General features: G+C 38.2%; 1 protein-coding gene across 7 annotated transcripts in view; it reads left to right on the top strand.

Moving 5' to 3' along the window:
* NPAS3 (neuronal PAS domain protein 3) overlaps positions 1 to 20,712 on the top strand; it is an 891,171-nt gene that overhangs the window by 354,874 nt on the left and 515,585 nt on the right. The window lies entirely within an intron of this gene.

Raw genomic sequence — 20,712 nt, 5'->3', positions numbered from 1 at the left:
CACCAGACATCTCAAGGTAAACATGTCCGTGAATATGCTCTTTTCTAGCCTGTATCTCCTTTCTTATTAATACTACCATCAATTAACTGCATGCCATCCTAATGTCGCTCCCCTTTTCTCTGGTCTCCCATATCTAGCTGGCTTCCAGGTCCTAACTATCTTTACAATTGGCCCTACTCACTGTTTTCATAGACTCTGCCTCAGTTCAGACCCATCCCTTCTCATATGCATTATTCCTCTCACTTCATAACTAGCCTCCTTTCAGTCTTGACTTAAAGCATTACCTAAGCTGATCCAAGAGCAAACGTTATAAAACTCAAGAGTCATCTCAGTTGCATAAATGATACAGCTAAACACCATACTCTGAGGGAATGTTCTCCCAGCTGACCAGGAAATGAGTTTAGAGTTTAGGCAGGCTCTGGAATTTAGGCCTTCTGCTTTTCACACCTAAGCATCTTCCTCTGACCACAATGCCTCCCCATAGGGAAACATGCCAGGACTCTAGCAACTTTTTTAAAGGGCTACATTTTCATGTAAGAAAAGTTCAAGGATCTTTTATCATTTCATTAGTTGGAGAAGCTAAAACAGTGCACAGAATTTAGGTCATAGACGCACGACAGTGGCAGTGCCTGTGCAAGTTCTCAAATCTGAATCATGAGTTTGCTGCTTTTCTCTTGACCCTTTCTGCTTCTCTGAATTTACAAATGTGCATGTGAGAAAAAATGCTTCTCTTTAAAGATCCAAGGGTAGGAGAGAAAATAAGAATCCAGAAAATAAAGTATAGCTACAAAAGGGAGCCCACTTAGTTTGGAAAAACCATTGCTGTATCAGAATGATGTATCTGCAAGTGACTTGCATGAACATATTTTATGTGCCCGCCAGCATGTTTTTTGTGGTTCCCTGCAGCAGATATTGCTCTTTTATTACTCGTTAGCCACTTAAAATCCAGCCCAATTTTAACAGTGCTAAAAGAGCAGGAAAATTTATTTTAAAGGAAAAGGCTACATTCTTCTAAACTGGAGTCATAATATTAATACTTAAAATGCATGGCAACATGCTGGGAAAATGGGATAGTTATTTAGATATATTATAAAATGTAGCCCACCACTTTGATGTGATTCACTACTATTTCACCAAACCAATTTAACAGTACCCTGTAGAGAGGGAATAGTGCAATTAAAATTAGTAACAGAGATTTTCACATGCATAGATCTAAATCAGGGTAGGTTGATAATGAATTAAGTAATTTTGCTTCCTTGTGAAGTCAAATCCATAATAGATTCATCCAGGATGGAATTCATGTTTAAAGGATCTGTCTGCTCACAGTATTCTGACTCAATTGACAATATTCCTGGTTGTTTTCCTTCCTTTCTTTTTTGCTTTTTCAGTTTGGCTTTGATGGCAGAATTTAAGTACATAGTTGTAATAAATTAGTATAATCTGACTATTTGATCTGTTTCAACAAAGGCCAAGTCTTTTCAAAACGTAATTTCACAAACCTAATTTTTAAGAAATCAAAGCCACACAGCTATATGTGACTCCTTAGATATAATAAATATATGCTCTATAACTTTTCGGTGTGAGAGCACACAATAAAGTTATTCTCAGATTCCCAGTACTTAGTTTCCTATGAAAACACCAAAGGTACCTACACTGATTTCACCCTACTGGATTACTTCATATTGATACTTACAGTTTCATGCTTTCTGTTCTCAGGTGAACTGTGTCTGCAACAGTAGGTAGCAGCTATACACTTGGTGTGGATGGCTACATCATCATTAGATCTTAGGTTATGTTAGTCATTGCTACATCAAAAGTAGGGTTAATTTGACCTGAGATAGTTGATAAAGAGCTATGAATATACTATTTCTGTGACTTGTAAAGTGTTAAATGTACTTACCAGGAGAACACAGAAGTAGAGAGGATGGGAATGAATGCAGTTAACACAGTAATTAGAAGAAAGGAATTATTCTTTGTTCACCGTGGCTATCTGCAAGGTTTGCATAGTATCTCTTGCAGATCTTATCTGAAATTGGTAACCTTCTGCCATACCAGAAGGAAATGCAAAACCCCCCCATTTGTTCTAGTCCTCCCATCTCTCCATTATGAACAATAATATTTTTAATAATAGTGTCCCAGTTTTAAGGAACTAATTTTTTTTTTTTTTGGAAAACTCATGAATTTGAAAGCCATAAAAATGTTGATTCAAGGATAAATCCCAAGTTTACCACTTCCTAACTCTGAGATCCTAAACAAGTTACTTTTTTTTTTTCCTGAGCTTCATTTAATTCCTTCATCTGTAAAGTGAATATAATAATGGTAATTATTTCACAGGATTATTGTGAGGATCAAAGATAATGAACATATCATACTTGGCATATAGAAGGTAATTTATAAATTATTACAAACAGAAATTATAATGATTATTTTCTCATGCTTTAAGATAAATGATACTATGACAGCAGAATGTCTGTAAACATGTAAATACTCTTCTCATAGAAAATTTTGTTTCTTCTAAGGTAGAATTCTGGCTTTCTGAGAGAATGATTGGTAGACTGTAACATTTCCTGATTTGTTAATTCACTCACCAAACACTCATAGAGTGCCTACTATGTAAACATAACAAAGCCATACCTCCACCAGAGCTTGCATCCTAGCAGAGAGAGAAATAGACAAATGCACATGTAATGCCATGATAAATGGTACAAAGAAAAATCAAGCAGAATTGGGTGACAGAGAGTAATAGGGGATGATATTTTAGATAGTGTTCCAAGTATTTTTCTCTTACAAAGAAAATCCAGAAACATAAAAATAGCCATTAACAAAAGAAAGACCCTTATTTCTATTTTAAAGAGTTGCTTGATTCCCAGTGGATGTGCTCAAGTGTGGAGGCACTGTGGTCAAATGGGGGATGCATGGGTGTTGACAAGCAGGAAGTCTTTCTAGTCCCAGCTCTGGCACTGATTAACTGGCTACCATATGCAATTCACTGTATCTGAGTTTCAATTATTTATTTTTCAGAATTATCAAGTACTTATTTAGTGCCTACTGTATGCTGGGTACTTGGAACAGGCAAATGAACCAAACAAAACCCTGCTTTCATGGAACTTACCTTCTGCCAGAGAAGAACATCAACAAATACATATGTGATATTAGTAACAGTGCTTTAAAAATATAAGGGGCTGGATAAAAGGAGTAAAGTACAATAGGGGATGACATTTTTGATGGGATGCCAAATGTTTAGCTTCTCTGAGAGGCAGCATTTAAGCAGGAACCTCAATGAAGTGACGGAGCAAGTGATACAGATCCCTGAGAAGAGGCCACAGAGGGGCCACATGCAGAGCCCTCATGGGGGTAGGCTTGATGGAATCTGGGAAAGGAAAGGAGGTTGGAATTGCTGGAGCAGAATGAGAGAGGGGTGAGTTTGGAGTGGTAGCTGGGACCAGACAGAGGCTTTGGATTTCCTAAGAGGGAAGGGAGGATGTTGGGAGGGTTCAGGATGGGTACAGACCTGATCTGAGTGATAAAAATATTATGCTAGTTTCTGTGTAGAAATTATACTAGGGAAGGTTAAAGTGGAGGCAGGGAGACTAGTTCAGAAGACTGTTGCAGAGGTTTGGGTGAGAGAGAAGGGTGGTGTATACTAGAGTGTGGTGAAGGGGGCAAGAAGGAATGAGATTCAGGGTATATTTTGAAGGCTAAACCCAGCATAATCTGTTAATTCGATGTGCATTTGAGAGAGAGAGAAGAAAGACAAGGCTGTTTACAAAGGTTTTTCCTGAGCTGTTTTGAAGTCCTTAGGAAATACACGAGTTTGGAATGGAGAGAATCAACTCTGCACAAGTTAACTTTAAGGAGATGTCAAGTCAATACAATGGGATGTGAGTCTATAGTAAGATTGGAGGTTCAGGCTGGAAGTATACATTTCAGAGTTATGAGTATGTATCTGGCATTTACAGTCAGAGGGCTACGTGATGTCACCTAGAGGTAAGTGTATAGAGAAGGAAGAGTTTTGGGAAAGGATCTCTAGGACCTGCCAATATTTATAGATCAGAAAATGATGAGGATTTTGGGGCGATCCAGCCCATGACTTGATAGGACAATAGGAAGATGTCGGAGTCCTAGAAGCCAAGTTAAAAAAAAAAAAAGTGTCTCAAGAAGAATAAGAGGAAAAAAAAGAATGATGTGAAAGATACAACAAATATATGAAAATCATTTTGAGGATATAAAAACCACTACTCTAACAATTCTTGTAGCTCTTCTTCATTTTACAATCTGGTGTGAATAAATGGTACTCACTTTCTAATTACAGTACTTAAAGATTGAGCATATCTCTAAAGCATGACTGACAAAAAAAGGAAAGTAAACAGATTTTAAATGAAAGCATTCTAACTTCAGTAATATTCAACTCAAATATATCATACCACATTTTGAAGTAAATGCTTTTATCTTAAAAAATGTTAAGAAACTCTACGTAAAATTTTAATGCGAGTATGTATATAATTTGCATGAGCAGAAAGGACACGAAGATTTTCTCTTGAAGAACAGCATAATAATAGACATGAAAAGAATCACAAACATCACAGTTAAATGAGGTCAAACCCATGAAATAACTCTGCTGTAAATATTTCTAAGTTAAAAAGCTTATTCCTATGTAAAAGTACTAGTGGTTCTCAAACTTCAGTGTTATTCAGAATCACCTGGAGAGCTTATTAAACACAGATTTCTGGGCCCCACCTTCAGGGTTGCTGATTCAGTAGGTCTGGTTTTGGCCTGAGAATTTACATTTCTAACAAGTTCTCAGGATATTTGATGCTGGTGGTTCCGGGACCATACTTAGAAATCTCTGGATAAACCATAGCTCCTAGGGCAGAGCTCCTCTTTGCTTTGTGTTTGTTAAAGGTAATAATAATAACGACTATTTCATTTAATAATGTACCAGGCACCATGCTAATCATGTTGAACTTATTTCATCCTAAAAAGAATCCTATGAGATAGGTGTCACTTTAGGTAGATGGACACGGAGGTTGGAAGGAGTTGACTAACTTGCCTAGAGTCATCAGCTAATCGCTAACGAAGCTGCCAATACAACTTTTCTCTGCCAGAACAATACTGTGTAGAGCCTTGTTCCTCAAAGTGTGGTCCATGAATCAACCTCATTGATGTTACCTGGGAGCTTGTTAGACGTGCAGCATCTTAGACATACTGAATCAGATTCTGCAGTTTAACAAGATGTTCAGGTGATTCATATCACCTTTTCACCCTGGAATTTGAAAAGCATAGGGGTGGAGAGCTTTTTAGCATAATTCTGAGCACATAGGCAATCAAGAAAACATTGGGGGGAAGGAAGAGTTCAGAAAAATAGTTGGGATCTTGCATTATACAATGTCAGAATACAAAGTATTCTACCCTGGGAATGAAATATTAGAAATGCTCAAAATAGCAGGTTGAATCACACAAAATTGCCAGTATTTAACTCTTCTTGAACTGCAAAAAAATCAGTTTAAAAGCTAATAATTAGAGTGAGGAACCCAAATTGAAGTGCCTGTGAGACCCAAAGATAGATTGCAAATGAATAATGGCAGCTGATATGCTTTATTGACAATGAATTAAAAACAAATGTCAGAAGCCCTGCGGCCTGACACTGTGTGTAGGCAAGCATGTATGCTGAATGGGCGTGGCCTGTTACCTTGTAGTTCTTGAGTTCTGGCTGAGAGTCTCAGCACACAAGAAGCTTATCTCTGAGTAGCTTCCTTGGTAGTGGGTACCTGTCCAGGGATCAGTACCTGTTTTCACCCATTTATTCCAGTGTGATGATTAACATACCCCCTTTACGCTCAAGGGTCTCCTTTTGGGTGATAAATTGTATGGCCACCCAACTTATAAGAAACTTGGAAAAAAGTAATGTTCAGAAAAATATGTGTGTTACAATAATTGCAAAATTGATTATAACTATATATGTTTAAGATTTAAGCATAAGTGTTGTAAAATGAAAGAAAGGTTGTTTGTTACAGTTGACCCCGAGATTAAGAGCCATGCCAATACTGAGGAAAAAGCAGATGATGAGCATTGGAAGACCTGAGTTTTGACCACGGTTTTGCCACTAACTATGAGACACTGGAAAAGTCAGTGAAGTTCCCTGAGTCTCTGTTTCCTTATCTATGAAATAGAAATAGTAAAGGCTGCTTTACTGACTCTGATGGCACATTGTATGGATTACATAACACAGATGGAAACATTTTGAAAGCGTTACGGAACTACAGAGGGTGTTCCCACTGGGCCAATAATATGTTGTCAAGAAAGGAAGAAGGGGAAAAAACAGGTAACTTCTCAGAAAGTACAAAAAGGATATTCTACTGCTTCAAATTAAACTCAAAAGATAACTATTGGTAACGTAGCTAGTTCCCTTCTTTACACGGGTGGTTGGGGGTGAGTCACCACTCAAGTTCAGTGAATTGTGCTGGGAGATACTCTGCCCATCATAGCTCATCATTAGTGTGTTACCCAGTTAGCAATTATAATCAGAAGGAATTTACAAGAAGTGAAAGTAAAATACCAAAACTTAAATGTAAAACCATTACTCCTTATATATACCAAATTCTTGTTGAAACAAGTTATTGACTTCTGTATGTAACTGGATTTTTGCCTCTGATACTAAGGAGATAAGAGTTCATATGATGCTCTCCTCTCCTTACGATAGTGAAGCTGGATACGTTTGTCTGAGGGTTTTCTGGGAACCATTTGTTTTGTAGTCAGTCCCTTTTTTCTATACTATGTAGGACCTTTTTAAGGAAAGATAGCAAACAAAGCAAAGACCTTCACTTGACATCTTGTCATGGGATCTGGAGATGATAGGTCTCTTAGATTTCCTGGTGGCCTTAGAAAATTTATTGACTATCATCTTTAGAATGTTTTATGACAGATGATTTAGAAATAGATACTTTAAACATTTTTTTTCAGGCTGGGCATGGTGGCTCATGCCTGTAATCCCAGCACTTTGGGAGGATGAGGCAGGAGGATCGCTTGAGGTCAGGAGTTTGAGACCAGCGTGGGCAACATGGCAAAAACTCGTCTCTACCAAAAATACAAAAATTAGCCGGGCGTGGTGGTGCATGTCTGTAGTCCCAGCTACTTGGGAGGCTGAGGCAGGAGAATTGCTTGAACCTGAAAGGCAGAGGTTGCAGTGAGCCGAGATTGCACCACTGCACTCCAGCCGTGCTGATAGAATGAGATTCTGCCTCAAAAGAAATATTTTTTCTTTGCTTATTTTGGCACAATTCTGTGCATATCATTAAATCAGGACTAAGAATTTTTTCTTCTTTTCACAATTTTCCTGGTTTGTTACCCAGAATGGGTAAAAAACATGTCATATTAAACTGATTAATTTTAATGTATTTTAAAAGTTCTCTGGTTTGAATATTACATTTATTTATCTAGTAGTATGTGTTGACCACAGGTACTTTAATTTTACTTGTGCAAACTTTGACGGTTACAGACTATATGAACAAGAGGCCAGTTGTTTGTGAGTACAGGGTAATCAAACCTGTAACTTATTAATTCTACTTTTTTTGCTAATGCTGGGTACCTCAGTCTTTTCTGTGCCATTGAAGGATAATATTCTAAGTCTGTCAAGTGTCCCCAATAGCCATATATGCCACAGAAGAATGGCCAAGAACACAATAGCCTTAGAGAAGCAGTAATGCTGAAGCCAGTCTATTTGCTTGAATATATTAGAGTCCATGAAAAGCTTACTCACAATTTAAAAACTGACTTTCTCCTTATTTTCATCTTTTGGATTATCATTGTTTGTTCAGTTATAAAGTGGCTTGTTGACACCAAATATTTTAATAATTTGATTCCAAGTCTTTGTGCCTATGCCTTTGAGATGCTGGTGTAGTAATTAAACTGTCTTTTAGCTGAAATGCTTGCAAAGCGTCCAGTTCTGTGCCTGGCAGCTGGTGATGCATTATAGAGACATTGAGCTAATCGATTAAAACCGCAGAGGCATGGGAGTTGTCTGACAGCACTGTACTAGGATGAAATTAGTTGGAATTGCATGGTGAAATTAAAGGGAATGCAGCTGATTGCAGCCCTTCTGGGAGAATCCTGGGTGAGAGGGACACTGTGCGTTGATCCCTGCATAATTAGGACAGCCATGTTTTAACAGTATTTCTAAAGTATTAAAATGGACTGGATAAATCAGCCGGGTGCTTCCAGTGGACTTGGCATCCATCCACTGTGACTGAAATAACATGAAATTTTTCGGCTGCTAGAGAATGTGAAATTGGGCTAATTGTCTTTTAACTAGTCTGCTCGACTGCTAGCCTGGAGCGGGACTGAATAGGGGATAGGCTGGTGGGACTGCAGCTGGGGGATGGGAAACTGAGATTCAGGACTATTATCTCAGCCCATCTGAATGGATAACACCATCACATATGCAGACGGCTCTGATTTGTACTGTCTCATCATGAGAATCCCTTCCTAAATATTTTAAAATCCATTTTAAAGTAGATGCTTTGATTCAAAGACTACAGAAGCCTAACCCTGTTCCTTTGACTTCTATTATTGCTCCTTCCATTCTTGAGATTCCCCTAGAAAAACGAGAGATTTAGGAAACTTGAAAATTACTCATCAGCTGTCCATATGTGACTCTGCCCCACAGTCTATTATGAGCACATTGTGCAGAGAAGGGATGCTGATGGATATTACTGATTCTATGTATCAAACAAAGGCTTGTTCCATAATTGCTGAATGTTATGACTGGTCCATCGTTCACACTTTACATGTGATTAAATAGAGAGCCAGAGAGGATAAATGACATGCCCATGGTCACAGAGTAAGGTCATTTAGGGCCCAGGATTACTATTCTGCTGTTCATTTCATTATAGTGAATTGCCATTGTTACCAGCAGGTAGTAGTGTTTGGCTTAGCATTACATTTTTCTGTGGATCCGTAAAGAAAGGCAGAATTTCTATGATATAGGCATTATTAACAGTCTTTGAGTATTTGGGTTATCCTTCTTTCTTTAACTTGATTGAGGTCACTGAAACTTACTGAAGTGCTATCACTATCAATTTATGTTTCTAGAATATAAAGCACATGCACAAACATACACACAAATGACACTTCAACAAGTCTCACAGAGGCATAGGAATCATCTGACCACATTTTCTTGCCTTCAGAAAGTCATATTTCCTTGTCACTATCTATTCTTCTACAGATGACTGTTCACAAGCTATTGGAAAGCTTCATACTAGACTGTATCATTTTGGTCCATTAGAGAATTTCTCGGGTTGAATTGTGTTGTTGGCATCAGACTTAGTATTTAGGGGAAACAGACAAAATAGAAAGAAAGGAAGAAAACCACTAATCATTGTGCTTACCGTAAGAAAGTTGTTGTGGGCATCACATATCAGATTTCCTTTCTCTGAGGACCTGTGGAAAAGGTTTCTCTATGGTCCTATAAAGGAATAGTTAGGCATCTCATAACTAGTGTGTTTCTAAATCATGGATGCTGCAAACCCTGTGAGGATCAGAGTTGTGACCTCCTCCTATCAGGTTCAGAAGACTTCTTGGCGTGCACATTACTATTTAATACTTTGCTTGTCTTCCTCTTAATTTACCATCCTTTTTCTCCTTTCTTCATATGTTTTATTTGTTGTTCAATTATTGTATCATGCTATATTGTTTGCATCTTTGTAAACTTATTTAAATCTTTTTCAGAATGAAGTGTAGTATTAAAAATAAAACAATCTTACACATGCTGTCCTCATTCCAAAGTACAGCCAAAAGATATTAGAAGAAGAAACCACAATATTAGGGGAAATGTACTTCTCTGTCCCCTGGATACCTCACATACCCTCATGTTTGGCCGTATTTTGGGGTCATACTTCAAATGACATAAGAGCTGTTGTTTCTTCATAGAAACAGTGCTTTATTTTCTTTTAGGATTCTTAACTCTATATAATTTCTGCAAACTCCAGAATTTCAAAGAATTTGTATGTAGAAGCAATCACAGAAATGCATTACACAGATATGAGTAGTGTGTGCCAGTATGGGTAGGAAGCTGTAAATGCGGTCAGTATGAGTATGATACTAATAGAAATGAAAAGTCTCTATGTATAGATGCTTGATTTGAAGCCACAAATCTGCCACTTATATGCACTGTTTATTATTAGACAGTAGTCAAATTACAACTTATATTACCTTAAAAATGATTTTTTTCTCCAAATAATGAGAAAGAAAGGAACTGTTTCTTAAGGAAAAAGCAAATTCACATTGCATAATATGTATTGTTTATGTGTACTTTCTATGTACCTGTCACTGGTCTACATATTTCATATCTATCTATATATATAATCTTCTCAATGTCTGCCTGTAGTAGTTATGAGCTCCTTCATTTTGCAGATGATGAAGCGAACCCTTACAGAGGTGAAGTACCCCGCCTGCAGTCCTGCACTCACAGAGGTCAGATGTGACCTATAGAGCCCACGCTGTAACCAGTATGCTAGTATGCACTTTGGAAACGTCCAAGGAGATGGAAAATATATGACTTCCTAAGTGGCTCTCATGCACATTTATTCTCCAAGATTAATTAAGGGGCTTATAGAGCACTCATGTTTCCATTCCTAGCATAGTCATATGGAAAATGAGAACATACTTTAAATAAAATATCCATTTGGCACTCAGAGCAACTTAAGGATCTGATTATCAGAAGTTGAACTCAAATGGCATGAGGAATGAAAACAAATGAATGGGAGTCAGAGCCGCCATAGTCAGAGACTTGGTTCCCTCCATGAGTTCCCACCTCTTGACACATGGATGGACAAATGACCTTTCTGATTGCTAATCAAATGGGAACATTAGTGACCATCATTTGGTTAAGAATTAAGGATTAATTTATTGTGCATTTAAGATGACCTGGAGAATATACGGCATACTCCATAGTTATTGAGTAAAATATTTTCTCCTTCCATTTCATCTTGACCGTATAAGCTCAATGACCCATCTCTGGAATGGCAGATGGGGCCAACAGTCAACAACAATGAGGCCCAGGGATGCTGTTACACTCAATTCCTCTCAAACATGTGTTCCACACTTACAGGTTAGTGAAGGAACTAGGTCTTAGGTTAAATGGACTTACCACAATAAAAACATAATATGTTAGATAAGAAAAAAGATTCTGCCTCCTTCTGTAACCTTGTCTCTTTCACAACCCTGTGACATCCTCCTCTTATAGATCCACCGCTTCTCTTTCTCTGTCTTGAGACATTTGTACCTGCAGTGCCTTCTGTCTGGATTACTCCCCATTCCCCCACCCTTGCTCCCTTTTGTTGAGAGGCCTAAATCTACCTCACTTTTTAAGGAGTCCAAATAGAATTGAAACCTTTATGTATGCCACTCCTTCAGCTCCTCCCACCTTCCTCCTAGTTGTGACTGAATTTGTTGCACTCTGCCAGGAGCACCGGTGGTGCCTTGTAACCTTCCCCATCCCATCCTATGCTACCCTTAACCTTGTCATAGCACACCTTACACTGTTGCATGGGGTGTCTTTGTTAGTTTGTCTCCCCTCCCCAGGCTGATGAGACACTTGAAGGCAGAGACCATGACTTGTATCTTCCCTGTTGTGCCTGGTATATGCCTGAAATACAATCAATGAGTTGAGTTCCAAAGATTAGGTAGCCAGTTAAATGGCTATAGCAGGGCTCACCCCAGCCTCCTGAGTCCAGGGCTCTTTCTACTTCTTTCACAGGTCCTACATAGATCAGTATTTTTACTACTGTATTTCCTCAATAGAATTTCATATAATTATATCTCATACTTGGTAGAGTTTCTTTAACTGAATTACCTTCTAGAAAGTTTTATCGCATTATGTGGACAGTGCTTTTATTCATTCCTTTATTCGTTCTACCAACTATCTGTGGATACAGAGATAGTAATGATATCGTTGTTTTAGAAAATTCCGTGAGACAGATAAACAAACAGATAATGGCATTGTACTGTGTTCATGCCCCCAGATGCTTTCTATTGAAAGGACTATTCGTTTCTAAATACTTGTGCTTATTGAATGCGGGTAGTTGTCTCCTTGTGGGGTTACCGAATATCGGCTTGAATGAGTGACTCTGCCATCTCCTCTCTAGTGTTGTTTCTTTCCTGCTATTATAAGTGATAATAGCATGAATGTGAGGGCTTTTCTTGGCACTTCTTTTCAAATCAAAATTCGGCTTTCTTCTTAGTTTTTTTTATTAGGTAGTTTCTAAGTGCACTACTTTCTTATAGCCTTCTCCACTATAGTTAGAGGATTGACTTGCTCTGACAATGTGGTTTCTGAAATCACTACTTTTCCCACTGTGAAGAAGACAGAAAAAGAAACAAAGGAATATCCCTTTGATGCGGTGAAAATGTGATATTTCTCCATGGTAAAACAGCAGCCGTGGTTTCCTTAACATCATTTCCTAAGTGGGAGTTGGGCTACTTCCTGAGCAGAGAAGGGTGGTTATCCCTGGAGTCATCCAGAAGATGCATGGCTAGCAGTGCTCAGGAAAAATCTAATTTGCAGATAGGATGTTTATCTTTAGATAACAAAAGCCTGGAAATACAATTTGTAATTTTAAAAATAAAATATAGGAATATAGAAAGAAACTTTTCCCTTTTGGAGTTATTTGTGGGAGAAAAAACGTGATGTGAAAATGGTTTTGGAATAACCATATCTCTTGGAAATGCTGCAAAGCTTGCTGTCTTTTTATTGTATGGGCATCTTGCTGCAAGCTCATTTTGTTGTTAAACATGAAGTTTTACAATGTAGATTGCAGTAAGAATTTTTTAATGGAGCAATTTAGAGCAGCTGCAAATGGCTCTGGAGTTCCCACGGATTAGTCTACAGACTTTTCTGTGATTACAAATCCCAGAGTCAGAGGAGGTGAGGCGTGTAGGTCCTGGGAAGGTGGATGTGTGAGTAACTGAGCAGGAAGCGAGAAAGACAGGCTAACAGACAGGGCACACACATGGACAGACTGCCTGGCTGACTACATGTGGCTGCTGTTACCTACCCCGTGCCCTCCTTGTTTACGTACCTCATTTCTTCCGAGTTAACTTACTAATTCTCTCCATATTTAATTACCCTATTCCTTCCACCTGAATCCCTCTCCCACTACTTGGTGCAAGTCCAATACTGTATCTACATCATGCTTTAAGCGCAGGACTCATCAGAATACCCTTAATCTGGTTTCCTGTTACAGTTTGGAGAAGGGTTTAGAATTTAGAGCTAATAATTCCTTTTCTATATGAGAAATGGATAATGAGACCAAATACAAACTAGAGCAGGGTTGAAGAACCAGTTAAGGTGGAAACACAGACTAGAACGCAGGGTTTCTGGAATTCAGTGCATGTACATTCCACCAAACTGGCATATTGTGTTATGTTTTTTTGTACTTGTCAACTTATTGTTTTATTATGTTTTCTTTTTTTTTTTTCCATTTAAAAATGTACTACCCGTGTTATATATATATATATATACTTTAAGTTCTAGGGCACATGTGCACAATGTGCAGGTTTGTTACATATGTATACATGTGCCGTGTTGGTGTGCTGCACCCATCAACTCATAATTTAAATTAGGTATATCTCCTAATGCTATCCCTCCCCCCTCCCCCCTCCCCCCTCCCCACAATAGGACCCGGTGTGTGATGTTCCCCTTCCTGTGTCCAACTGTTCTCATTGTTCAGTTCCCACCTATGAGTGAGAATATGCGCTGTTTGGTTTTCTGTTCTTGCGATAGTTTGCTAAGAATGATGGTTTCCAGCTGCATCCATGTCCCTACAAAGGACACGAACTCATCCTTTTTTATGGCTGCATAGTATTCCATGGTGTATATGTGCCACATTTTCTTAATCCACTGATGGACACTTGGGTTGATTCCAAGTCTTTGCTATTGCGAATAGTGCCACAATAAACATACATGTGCGTGTGTCTTTATAGCAGCATGATTTGTAATCCTTTGGGTATATACCAAGTAATGGGATGGTTGGGTCAAATGGTATTTCTTGTTCTAGATCCTTGAGGAATCGCCACACTGTTTTCCACGATGGTTGAACTAGTTTACAGTCCCACTAACAGTGTAAAAGTGTTCCTATTTCTCTATATCCTCTCCAGCACCTGTTGTTTCCCGATTTTTTAATGATTGCCATTCTAACTGGTGTGAGATGGTATCTCATTGTGGTTTTGATTTGCATTGCTCTGATGGCGAGTGATGATGAGCATTTTTTCATGTGTCTTTTGGCTTCTCAAAAGAATGTCTTCTTTTGAGAAGTATCTGTTTATATCCTTTGCCCACTCTTTGATGGGGTTGTTTGTTTTTTTCTTGTAAATTTGTGTGAGTTCTTTGTAGGTTCTGGATATTAGCCCTTTGTCAGATGAGTAGATTGCAAAAATTTTCTCCCATTCTGTAGGTTGCCTGTTCACTCTGATGGTAGTTTCTTTTGCTGTGCAGAAGCTCTTTAGTTTAATTAGATCCCATTTCTCAATTTTGGCTTTTGTTGCCATTGCTTTTGGTGTTTTAGACATGAAGTCCTTGCCCATGACTATGTCCTGAATAGTGTTACCTAGGTTTTATTCTAGGGTTTTTATGATTTTAGGTCTAACATTTAAGTCTCTAATCCATCTTGAATTAATCGTATAAGGAGTAAGGAAAGGATCCAGTTTCAGCTTTCTACTTATGGCTAGCCAATTTTCCCAGCACCATTTATTAAATAGGGAATCCTTTCCCCCTTTCTTGTTTTTCTCAGGTTTGTGAAAGATCAGATGGCCGTAGATGTGTGGTATTATTTCTGAGGGCTCTGTTCTGTTCCATTGGTCTGTATCTCTGTTTTTATTATGTTTTCAAGTAACTTTGTGTATGCAGTTTTTTCTTCCCTCAAAATCAGTTTTATAAGCAGACCAACCATATCTCTTAGTTGCACTATCTACTATTTATTGATTACTATTTATATGCAAGTGACTTTGCAATCATTTCCAAATTTTGCATTGCAAACTTTCTATGAAATGGATGTCAGCCCAGAAGAGGAAACTGATTTAGAGAGGTTAGATAGCTATACAGTTTGGCATGGGTCGATGTGGGAGGGCCAGGTCTGCCGAGTCCAGGAGTCTCAGCTCTTAATAGCCAGTTCGTGGTCTGTGTTCTTTATCAACACTCTACATTGTCTTCTCATCTGCTTTGGCCCTTGTGCATTTTTCATACATCCTCTGTGTACCCTCAGTATGTGTTAATTAAGACCAGACTTTCTTTGAGCATCTGTCTTTTCCAAGACTTTCATATTTCATAGTCTCACAAAGCCATTTGCCCTCATCTTATCTCGGTTATGAACTTTGGAATGGACGAGCGTGTTCCCCAGGCTGGACCAGATTGGTCACAGATGGTTACATGGAAATGATTAATATGGCAGTTCTACTTCAAAAATCCATTCTATACAACCACATGCATTGATATGGATGAGTCCTAAACATGATGTTGGGTGAAAAGAACCCAGAGGCTAAAGAGTCATATTTGTACTCTTCATTTTATATAAAGCAAAAATAAACAAAGCTAAACCATGATGTTAGAAGTCAGGAGAAAGTTTACATTTGGTCACGGAGAATGCAGGGGAAGCGTTTTGGGGGCTACTTGTTGGTTACATGTGTGTACATTTTCTAAAATGCATCAGACTATCTGCTTATTATGTTTGCTTTTCTGCATGCATATCATACTTCAATATAATCACGCACATGTATGTATACACAAAAAATAAAATATGTAAAAAATCAATTGTACACATTTAAAATTATTATGGAACCTGAGTCTAGAATGAACCAACCTTGGGGAGTGCTCAATCATGAGATGCCAATCAGCACAGTGCCTGGCATATAGAAGGTGGTCAGTGTTTATTGAGTGAATAGAAGAAATAAAACAATAATTTTATAAAATTAGAATACCATTCATAAAGTGTAACTATGTGTTTCCTAAGTCACTTAAGGAGAGAAATAGTTATACCTAACATTTTTTTATGTTGGAGATGCTAAGTACTGTGATAAGTACTTCACACAGATTACTGTACTTAATCCTTACAATCCATGAGGCATGCATTTTTATCATTGCCATTTTGCAGATGAGAAAGTGGGGTGCTAAAGGAGTGTTTCTTTGAAAGCATGTGTCTCGTAAGTTTTAGAGTCAGAATTGAATACAGGCATTTTGATTCCAGACCCTCTGCATTTGACCATGATGATGCTGTTACATATGTATGTGTGTGCATGCGCGCATGCATGTGGTATATATATCACACACAGATATAAAACTTGGTGTCTTCTCCAGCCCTGCCAAAACATGGTGATGACACCCTGCCCCTTTTGAAACCTGAACGATGGCTTTAATAATCTATCCTTGGCCAGGCACGGTGGCTCATGCTTGTGATCCAGTATTTTGGGAGGCTGAGGTGGGCAGATGGCCTGAGGTCAGGAGTTTGAGATCAGCCTGGCCAACATAGTGAAATCCCGTCTCTATTAAAAATATAAAACTTAGCCGGGCATGGTGGTGCACACCTGTAGTCCCAGCTACTCAGGAGGATGAGGCAGGAGAATTGCTTGAGCCCAGGAGGCAGAGGTTACAGTGAGCTGAGAACACACCACTGCACTCCAGACTGGGCGACAGAGCGAGAGTTTGTCTTTAAAAAAAAAAAAAAAAAAAAAAAAAAAAGGTATTCTTGTCTTTACCCCAGAAATTGGCTGTGTTTCTTTTTAGCCTGGTGATATTTCCCATCAAAACGCTGTCACCACCAAGAAATTCCTGTCTGATAAGCCCATCTCAGGCTTCAGTTTCCCCATGGATGTTGTCTTTTGTACTTCTGACCATCTTTTTAGAGAGGTGGAGTTAGAAGCCTTTTTTCTACATCCATTTGGGAGCTGCATGTTTCATGGCCAGTTCCATCAGGAAAATGATAGACTCAATATATTTTTAATATTTTTATTATAAAGCATTAAATATATCTATCTATCGCAGCTTTTAAAATTGCCTGGATTCATGTTACCTGCCAAGACTGTCCACTATTAGCCTGAAGGTTTATGTAATATTCACAGTTCAGGTTATCAATATAAACCAAAACTCTAGAAAATAGACACTAGAGATATGAGCATGCTTTTCATTCCAGCATTGTATTTTACTTGTTTGGGTCTGGAATTGAAGTGGAGAGGAAATATCCCAAACAGGGGTTATTACCCCTAGGAAATACAGCAAAACAAGGGAGCAAGCAGCCTGCAGCATATAGAATTTTCGAGAAAGAGGGGCTAAGAGTGTTTTTCTTCTGTGAAAGTGTACACTTTATGGGATGAATAGCGTATTTATTAAATTCAAATATATGTGTGAATAAATGGACATGTGCTTAATGCCAGCAGGCAGCTGTGTGGGTGAGTTAACAAAATATGCCCCAGTGCATCTCAGCAGTTGTATTTCCTTCCTGTCAATTGTATAATCAACTGGTTGTTAGTCCAGGAAGCAAGAATAATAACAATAACTTTCTTGCTCTACCATCCACACTAAAAAGAAAAAGAATTTTAAAAAATTGCATGTTGAATTTTTTAAAGGTGGTTTGCTTTCTTCCGTAACTGGATGCTTTGCCCAGAATCTGGTTTGCCACAGAGCTCAGAGAATGATTTTGTGGGAGCTTGAGATTTCTACTCCAGGCACCAGAGAATAGAACTCGGCAGCATCTGCATAATCCCTTTGTGTAATACAGTAAGTTTAAACTGGCAGCATAATTGTCACAGGTTTCTAAAGATATACAGAGAATGAACTAAGGCAGATTCCGGATTAGAAGGGGCTGCTTGGATCTTGCCCCACTTTTTATGACTAGTTTTATGAGCCAGATGGCAAGTGGAATCTACAAGTGGTATCTAGGTGTACCTCTTGGTATATCTAGGCTTTGCAATATGAATGGCTTTACTCTGTAAGGAGAATGGAAACTACCAATCTCATTCCATTTTGAATTGTAGGTTCAATTCACCCTTTGGAGCCAGAGGGGAAAGTACAACCCCATGCTTAATTTACTAGGCAGTCTAGCTTCCAGTTCTAGAGTTTAAAAGTATATCAGCTTCTGTTTAGATAACAGATGAGGATGCTGTTAAGAGAGAAGCATTATTGAGGTTGGTGATAACACAGATAGGTGCCCATGCCTAACTTTCTATATCATGTTTTTAAAGGCCTTATATCTCAGCCCAGACTTCATGTAGGAATATCAGGTTTGAGGTGAATCTGCTTTCTCTGATGGTAGTGCAGGCCAGGGCCACATTAAACAAGCAGTCTGTCCTTAATATGTTCAGCATGTCAGAAAGTAAACGTTGATTTTATCAATGTGGCCTGGATTTATTTTTCTCTGGCTTCAGCCTCAAAATGAGGATGAAAGAAATGGATTTGTAATAGAGGTGAGGAAGAAATTCCTAATTAGTTAAAAATTAAATGCTAGAGATTTTGTTTGTTGAGAAAGTCATACAGGATCCACTGGCTTTATATTTTTGAGGTATTCCACTTTCTGTTCAGGTACAAGCTGTCAATCAAGGCTAATCAAAATGGCACAGTTAACATGATACATCACAAAATTTCACAATAATGTCAACCTGTAATTCTGTCAATCTGATTAAGGGAAATGGGCTAAAAACAATGTTGTCATTTTATAATAACACTCAGAAGGTATTACGGAATAACGGTGCTGTCATCTCCCGTGCCTTCACGACTCACTTCTACCAGAGGCAGCCCTTGCTGCCGACAAATAGCCAGGGGATCAAAGCCATTCCTTGTTCTCACTACTCGTGAGACTTGGCGTAGGGCTGCATAAGTGGAGAATGCTGCCCCACAGCATTTCGCCGGTCTGATTTCTTTGATAAATCAAAAAGGATGCATTTCAGAAAACAGTGTCAGTGTTTTATACTCCTTGCCTCATGTAGTATAATATATAAGGGCATTGAGTACTCTTATTTATTCAGTCAGCATACTTATTATACATATGTTCTCTTTTTATGAACTTACATTCCAGGGTATTTCAAAAGCATCTGTTTGAAAAAGCATTGCAGTTAACAGTAAAACACAGGCTACCCATTACACCAAGCGATAAAACATGGCTCCCTCTGCAAACTTTATGTTGTGCTTTGCAGCCCCAGGATATCGTGGTCCCTCATTGAACTAGGAAGGATAGTAGACTGTCAGCTCAGGAAGCTCCTAGATCTGGGCTCTGTCCTCGACGTTTTCTGAGAATCCTTACCTGGGTATGTGAACTCCCTTCAGTCAACGGGTCTTCCTTGTGGCTAGGATGGCTGGATTTTAATTATTAAATATTTGTCATGAAAAATAAAAAACATAAAAGTCACTCCTTCATATTTCTGCTATAGTATATACTCAGATATTTTTATTTTAAATATGCCCTGAATTATGTTTTATAGAAAAATAATGTATAGAAGGAAAAGATTGGCCAATCAGTGATTTTTTCAATTTTTATTTTTTGTTATTGTTTTAAAGTCAAAGAGACTTCCTGCAAAGACGTCTTACCCAAAAACAAACAAAAATAGATAAAGTAGAACTTCTCTAGTTGATGTTGGAGGGGGAGTCCACACTCAACTCCCTCTGACCCTTCTTTCCAGGGGGCACTTTTTGTAAATGGCTGCAGTACATAATTTCTCGTGTCCCATTCGAATAATCCCTCTGTATTCTTGTGGAATATATTTTGTTGCTCTGATGCAAGACAAACTCCTTCAGGGAAAATGTCTTGGTGAGGTCTTAAAGTTTGAAGAGACTGAGAACTTTCTAGGTTACTAGAATCAATGGGGAGGTATTCAAGTTGCACAGGTATATGAGGAAGGCCAGTCTCAGCTTGTTAAATGAGTGTTTGGGTTATAACTTTCATGCCACTTGATTCCTAGGAGCTCTGGTGACCCATCAGATATTCTGGTCATTATTTTCTTAGAACTGAGCATCTCTTGCTGGCGACCTATACTGCACTATGTCCGTGTTGCTCTTAACCAAGCCTAATTTCTCCAGCTGGCTGTGTTCTCTGCTTACTCATAGTTTAATGATGAAAAATCGTAAGATATAGAAAAGAAAACTGGAGTCACATTGACTATGAAAAATCAATTTGAAGGTATGGAAAGAGTTATTGTAAACTTAATTTATAAGCAGAAAAAATAAAGGTGAGCATGGTAGAGGTGTAAGATCCATCCCTTCTTCTCTCCCCATCCCCTTTTCTCAATAAACATTTATTGAGCATCTTTTTAGGATAAAACATGTTGATAGGCAAGAAGATACTGTTAAAACATTCTAAAAAATATTTTCCAGAGAATATGTTGTGAGTGATTTAATGAGCATAATTGAGTGATTTCGAAAGAGGGGAGAGAAAACACTTAGGATGTTAACCAGTTTTTCCTTGATCAGTTTTAAGAAGAGATAGTCAACAATATGGTGGAAAGCTTAATACAACACTGAGTAATAGATGTAAAGGGAAAACTTCTCATGAACGGTAGACATGTTAACTTGAAAAGGGTGGAGGAAAGGATCTTATGATTATAAAAGGATAATAACTGAAAAGAGATATACAAAATTCCAAAAACTACAATGCCATATTTTGTGTTATGGTGAAGTTCAAGAGGTCAAAATAATACAATTTTGCTTCCATCAATAGTGAAGAGTTTAGAATTAATAAGCCA

This window comes from Rhinopithecus roxellana, chromosome 5, assembly GCF_007565055.1.
Source record: "Rhinopithecus roxellana isolate Shanxi Qingling chromosome 5, ASM756505v1, whole genome shotgun sequence".
Taxonomy (NCBI): Eukaryota; Metazoa; Chordata; class Mammalia; order Primates; family Cercopithecidae; genus Rhinopithecus; species Rhinopithecus roxellana.
Note: the sequence above shows the minus strand (reverse complement) of the source record. Positions and strands in the feature narration are given on the sequence as shown.